The sequence below is a fragment of the Protobothrops mucrosquamatus genome, unplaced genomic scaffold (assembly GCF_001527695.2).
Source record: "Protobothrops mucrosquamatus isolate PMUCROS unplaced genomic scaffold, P.Mucros_1.0 scaffold10873, whole genome shotgun sequence".
Classification (NCBI taxonomy): domain Eukaryota; kingdom Metazoa; phylum Chordata; class Lepidosauria; order Squamata; family Viperidae; genus Protobothrops; species Protobothrops mucrosquamatus.
The window spans coordinates 2215-8038 of record NW_015396657.1 but is presented as its reverse complement, the minus strand read 5'-3'; the positions used below and the strand labels follow the sequence as shown (position 1 = coordinate 8038).

Genomic DNA, 5824 nt, shown 5'->3' with positions numbered 1-5824 from the left:
GGCTTTTGTCGAGGTTTTTTTTTATTTTTTTATTTTTAATCATCGAAAGGTTCGTCGGCCCCCACCCACCCCTTATTCTTCCCAGGCAGGGCAGATATAAATTAAACGTTTCTCCTGGGTTGCTAATTGCCTTATCGATTCTCCATAAGGGAAGGGAGTCATTTACCAATTTGACAAGGGCCGAGTCCGGATCGGCAGGCGGGAACTTCAGAGGGGGGTAAAAAAAAATGTCTTTGAAAATCTATTTTCTGTCCTCCCCCCCTTTTGTGATTTCCAGAGATGTCTTGATGAAAAGGCCGGAGAATATACGAGAATTTGCGGCAGGTAAAGAATTAAAATTTATTTGAACAACACCCATTGGAAGATCTGGAAGTGCCGGTGTCCAATCAACGCGTGTGCAAAACACACCGGCCTGGGCTGCCGATTGGCCGGGCTCGGACTGGCACTGTGGAAAATTCCAATTTTTTTTTTTTATTTTTTTTGGCTAGACGGCTTTGCGCGGCCCCCCCTCCAATGTTCCCCTCTTCGCCCCAAGGACGTCTCTTCTGCCGGGATCAAATGCCCACCCCGGTTCTTGTGCTTCAAGGATGCTGCTGTAATGTGGATTATTTTGGACCCTCCCTGATTAATGCTTCCATTGGGAAGGATCCCCGGAGAGCGTGCCAAGCAAGCGTGGCTTAAAAAAAAAAAGAGAGAGACTAAATAAGGTTTCAAAAAGAGGCACAAGTCTGCTTCAAATAATGAATAATAACTAGCTGATGGTTCAGGCTAAAATCAATGGCTGCTTAAATTCAACTTCTGAAGATTTTGCATGAAACGGGATCTTTAATGGCGATATGGCTCTGTTAAACTTTAAACTTCCTTCTCTTTTTTCTTTTCCTTTCTTTCTCCTTCCTTCTTCAAATTTTCAATGTGGTTAAAACTGAACCTTCCTTTCTTCTGTTTCTTCCCATCTATTCCTTCCTTCCTTCTTTTTCTTTCTTTCTTTCTTTCTTTCTTTCTTTCTTTTTCTTTCTTTCTTTCTTTCTTTCTTTCTTTCTTTCTTTCTTTCTTTCTTTCTTTCTCTCTCTCTCTCTCTCTCTCTCTTTCTTTCTTTCTTTCCCTCCCCAACTGGAGCAATAAATAATATTGTTCCTTGCAAGGGTGTTTCTAAATCAGCACCGCCTTGCAGGAGAAATTTAGCTTCTGAGAAGGATGAACAGAGCCCCGCAGGGGAATAGTGTCTGTCCTTAGGGCAGGCAAAGAGAGCCCCAGAGGTGTGCGACACCGTCCCCTGACCATGTACAAAGTGCTTCCCTCTGAGGTTTGCACACCTGGGATCTGGCACACAGAGAGAAAGCGAAGGAGCAAAGCAGAGAAATTAAACAGGCTAAATAAATCCCAGCTTTGTCATCAAGGGGACACACGGCCTCATAGAATCCTAGGGATGGAAGGCACCTGGGAGGTCATCTAGTCCAACCCCCCCCCCCCCCGGGCGCAAAGCAGGAGAGCTTGTTCCATCCTGGACCAGGGGCTGTCCAATCCTTTCTGGAAAACCTCCAGCGAGGAGAAGACACATTGGAAGCTCATCCAGTGATGACACCGTCGCATCAACAGGGGCCGGGTTCGAGTTGCGTTGCTTCTCTTGCTCCTCCGGGATCGCCGATGCCTGTGGCTGCCTACACACCAGGGCTGGTCTAAAGCTTCTTTCCCTCCCCATTTCGCCTTCCAGACTATTTCACCAACCCAGAGCTGCCGAAGAAGATCCAGCAACAGATGATGGAGAAGCTAAACCAGGCTACTTGAGTTCCTGCTTTGGGGCTGCCTGAAAATTTAAACGGCCCCCTCTTCTCACCCCCCCCCCCCAAATTATTATATTTCTTGGAATCTCCTTCCTTCCCTCAGTTGTCAATAAACCCACAAAATGCATGAAAATTGCTCGTTTTTTTGCACCCTGTGGGGGGGGGGAATGAAACATCGGGCAAGTCCAGGCACGGCTTCATCCTTACAGATAGTCCTCAACTTAACAAGTTCATTTAGTGACCGTTTGAAAGCCACAACGGCAGTGACCTAGGACCGTTTTTCACCCTTACGGCCGCTGCGTCCTCTCTGTGATCACGTGATCAAGCCTCAAAGGCTCGGCAACTGGCATGCACTTATGACGGCTGTAGCATCCCGTGTGTGTGTGTGTCACACTGTCCCCTTTTGTGACCTTCTGACAAGCAAAGTCAAGGGGGGGGGGGAGAAGCCGGATTCAATTACCGACCGTATGAAAAACAGGGCAAAACTCCCTTAACAAACGCCTCCGTTGCGGTCGTGAGCCGAGGAGTGCAGGCAGCTGGCCATGCAGCTACGTTGCAAGCCAAAAGCGCACGGGGATCGGGAATAGCCCCCCACCCCCACAGACCACCCACGGCCCCTTTGCCCCCATGTCACACGCAAAGGTGGCATCCTGGCCCATCCGTTGAGGCAGCCAAGACAAGAGACGAATTTTAGTAACTTTTTGCAAGCTACACCCAACTCAAGAATGGAAGGAAAGCGTGTCGGGCTTCAGAAGACCCCGTGTCACCCAGGACCTGCAGAGCCAAGGTGCCCTTTTGCCCAGGACCCGCACAGCGGGCACCCCAAAACCCCACCTGTCTTTTGAGGGCTGCATTTCTACCTCTCCTTCCTTGCAGACCCCATGAGGAGACTCTTGGGAAACCCTCCCCCTCAATCCCCCCCCCTTGTGTCTAGGGCGGGTGGCACCCGCTGTCTCCCCCCTCCCTCTCCCTCCCCCATGCCTGGCAAGCTCTCCCGACATTATCTCAGCAGTCACCTTGATAAGGTGGGACGTCAAGCTGGCCGTAATGGATGGGTCTTCCGCAGCAGGCAGAGCTCCGCGTGAATATTCATGCCCTGCTCCGCTGGAGCGCCTGGGACGCGCCCCCCCTGCCCAGCATCCTCACGTAGGACCCTAATGATATTGTTGGCAGCCGTCCCTCTTTTGGCTCTTAAGAGCGGGGGGCCGGCAGGCAAACTTTTCCCGTTATCTTCCCTGACGGAGGAGGGACGGCACGGGGTGTGAGTGGGTGGGCTGGCACTCCAGGGCCTGGCAGCTTTGTGTTTCCTTGGGGGGGGGGGCAGAGAGGAGAAGGAGAAGCATGGGTGGGCATAAATTAACCAAAGGATGGCTTGGCACCAGACCCACCGGGGTGCCAAGGGATGGTACACGGGGCCACTTTGTTCCAGCCGGAGCCGAGACGGGACTGTTAATGCAACAAGGGACAGTTGTGCGACGACGGCAAGTTTTGCGATGTCTGGAGATTGTCACAAATATTCCGGGACACACCCGCCTTTCCCGCAAGGAGCCTGGCACCCGGGGGCAGCGAGGCTAGGAAGGGGGCAGCGGAGACGAGCAAAGACTGCCTCCCCTAAGAGAAGGAAAACAGGCCTTTTAACTAACTCGGTTGCAGCCCGTTGCTTCCTGCCCCGAGTTCGGATCCAGGCCTGTTTGTGGGAAAACTCTTCCTGGGTATGTGTGTGTGTATCTGTGTGTTGCTTTTTTGCAACCAGTTAGAAGAATTCAGCCGAATAATCAGCAAGCATTAGGGGGCTTAAAAGACCGAGCAGAGACTGGTTTGATTTAGCTATCGACCCGCTGCCAGTGCCACCGATTTTAAAACTCTTGAACGTCAAGACTGCCGATCTTTTTAATGGATAAATCTTCCAGGTTTGCTCCAGGCTTGCAAAGATACCACCACGTTTCTGCTTCTAACACCACTTTGGTACTTCCACAACCTCCAGCTAATCTAGCCGAAGTCAAGTTTCTGCGTAATTTTTAGGGTGGCTGGCGAGTCCCGGAAAAATAAACGATTATTATTATTATTATTATCAACCACAAAACTCCTTTCAACAGGCTGGACTGTGGATTTCCCCGACATTAAAAGTCCAGAAGCCTCTGAAAGGCAGCTGTTCTTCGCAAGGGGGGGGCCTTGCAAACAAGGCACTGCCACGGAAAAAGCAAGTATTAATAGAGAGGGGACGTTTTATTCACCGGTTCCTGCAGCCTCTTCCCACTTCTGGGAAGACCCACCGCCCGAGGCTTCACGAGACCCGGAACGAGGCTAGCTTCACCCACCGTGGCCGGCTGAAGCAGCCCCCCAAGAGAAGTTTTTGGCTAGAAAAATGCTAAGCTCCGATTCTAGAGCCGCAGAGGAAAAAAGTCACTTCCCGGCCTCTCTTCCCGGGAAGCTTCCAGATCTTTCCACTTCCCTCTCGGCGTCTGGTTCCTTCTGGGCGAGCCAGAGGCGTTGGCTGTTCGATTTCGGTTCGGCAAACTGCTGTACCGAAAGAGGGACGCGGACGGTGTCAAGTCCGTTCACCTGCAACGCAGGAGGAAGAGGAGGAGGAGGAGGAGGAAGGGAAAGTCAAGTGGCAGGCAGTCCCGTAAACACCCCAACAAGCCAACTGGAAGAGGCAGCTGAGACCCCACACGCTTTGTAGAAAAGCCCCGGAGCGTGCTTACCGTAACTTCGCACCAGTAGCTTCCCAATCGGGTGATGGGCTCTTCCGGGAGAGTCAGCGCCTGGGGGGGCACTACAACTCCCAGCTGGAAAAACAAAACAAAGCAGGAGAGGGGGCACATACAGCTGCTTAAAAATAAGGTTGCGAATGTGTTTTAAAGGCTCAAGTTGTGTTTCAAGCTCAGTTTTGATCACATGGCTGTGGGGAGCCTGCAACAGTTGTTAAGTGTGAAGAACGGTCATAAAGTCACTTTTTTTTCCAGTGCCGTTGTAACTCTGAATAGTCAATAAATGAATTATGCTGAGGACTACCTGTATTAAAACTGTCTCCACTATGCAGTAAATACAAACATATAACCCCCCCCTCACCAGCAATCAACACCCCAAAGAGCAGAGATTAACACCACAATAAACACTAGACCAACAATCAAGTAAACAACACCCCATCCAGGATCTACCAACTCAGACAAACAACAGGCTAAAGAATCACAAGGCATATTCCCACCAACGCTGTCAGAACAAGCCACTAGTATATAAAAACAAGAGCAAACCCACTCCCTGATGATGTTAGCTAGTTGGGTAATGAGACGTCTGCAAGAAAACCACCAAGCTTAGCGAGTGCCACAGTTCTCTTTGCAAACCCCTCTTCTCCCTTCTGGCACTGATGATGTCAGCTAGTTGGGTCACGAAACATCTGCAAGAAAACCAGAGCACCGAGGACCCCGCAAACATAAAAACGGCAAAAGCTCACATTTCGGAGGAAATGGCGGCAGACAATTTCTTTCGTCAGCTCCCAGTGCTCACACTCGTTCACGCCGATCTCCAGGGTGCAATTCTTCAGGAATCGGACAGTCTAAAGAGAAAGGAACAGAAATCTTATCAGTTGCTCAACTAAGGGGAGACGGGAACCAAACCCGTTTTAGCGGAAGTTCCTCCAAAACATGACCAAAAATGCTAAAAAACTTAAATATATTAAATATTTAACAGCTCTGGGTTTGTTAGCAGGATTTGAGAGAAAGGAGGGAATAGGAGTATAATTCAAATTTTGGGAGAGGGTATATACCCTGCTATAGTGGCAATTCTTACTAACAGAGATAGATGATAGATAGATAGATAGATAGATAGATAGATAGATAGATAGATAGATAGATAGATAGATAGATAGATAGATAGATAGATAGATAGATATAGATAGATAAATAGATGATAGATAGATAGATAGATAGATAGATAGATAGATAGATAGATAGATAGATAGATAGATAGATAGACAGACAGACAGACGGATAGATATGGAGAGATAGATAGATAGATAGATAGATAGATAGATAGATAGATAG

General features: G+C 49.2%; 1 pseudogene; it reads right to left on the bottom strand.

Annotated features, from left to right (window-relative positions):
- Nucleotides 1-3988: 3988 nt before the first annotated feature.
- LOC107301231 overlaps nt 3989-5824 on the bottom strand; it is a 3736-nt pseudogene continuing 1900 nt past the window's right edge.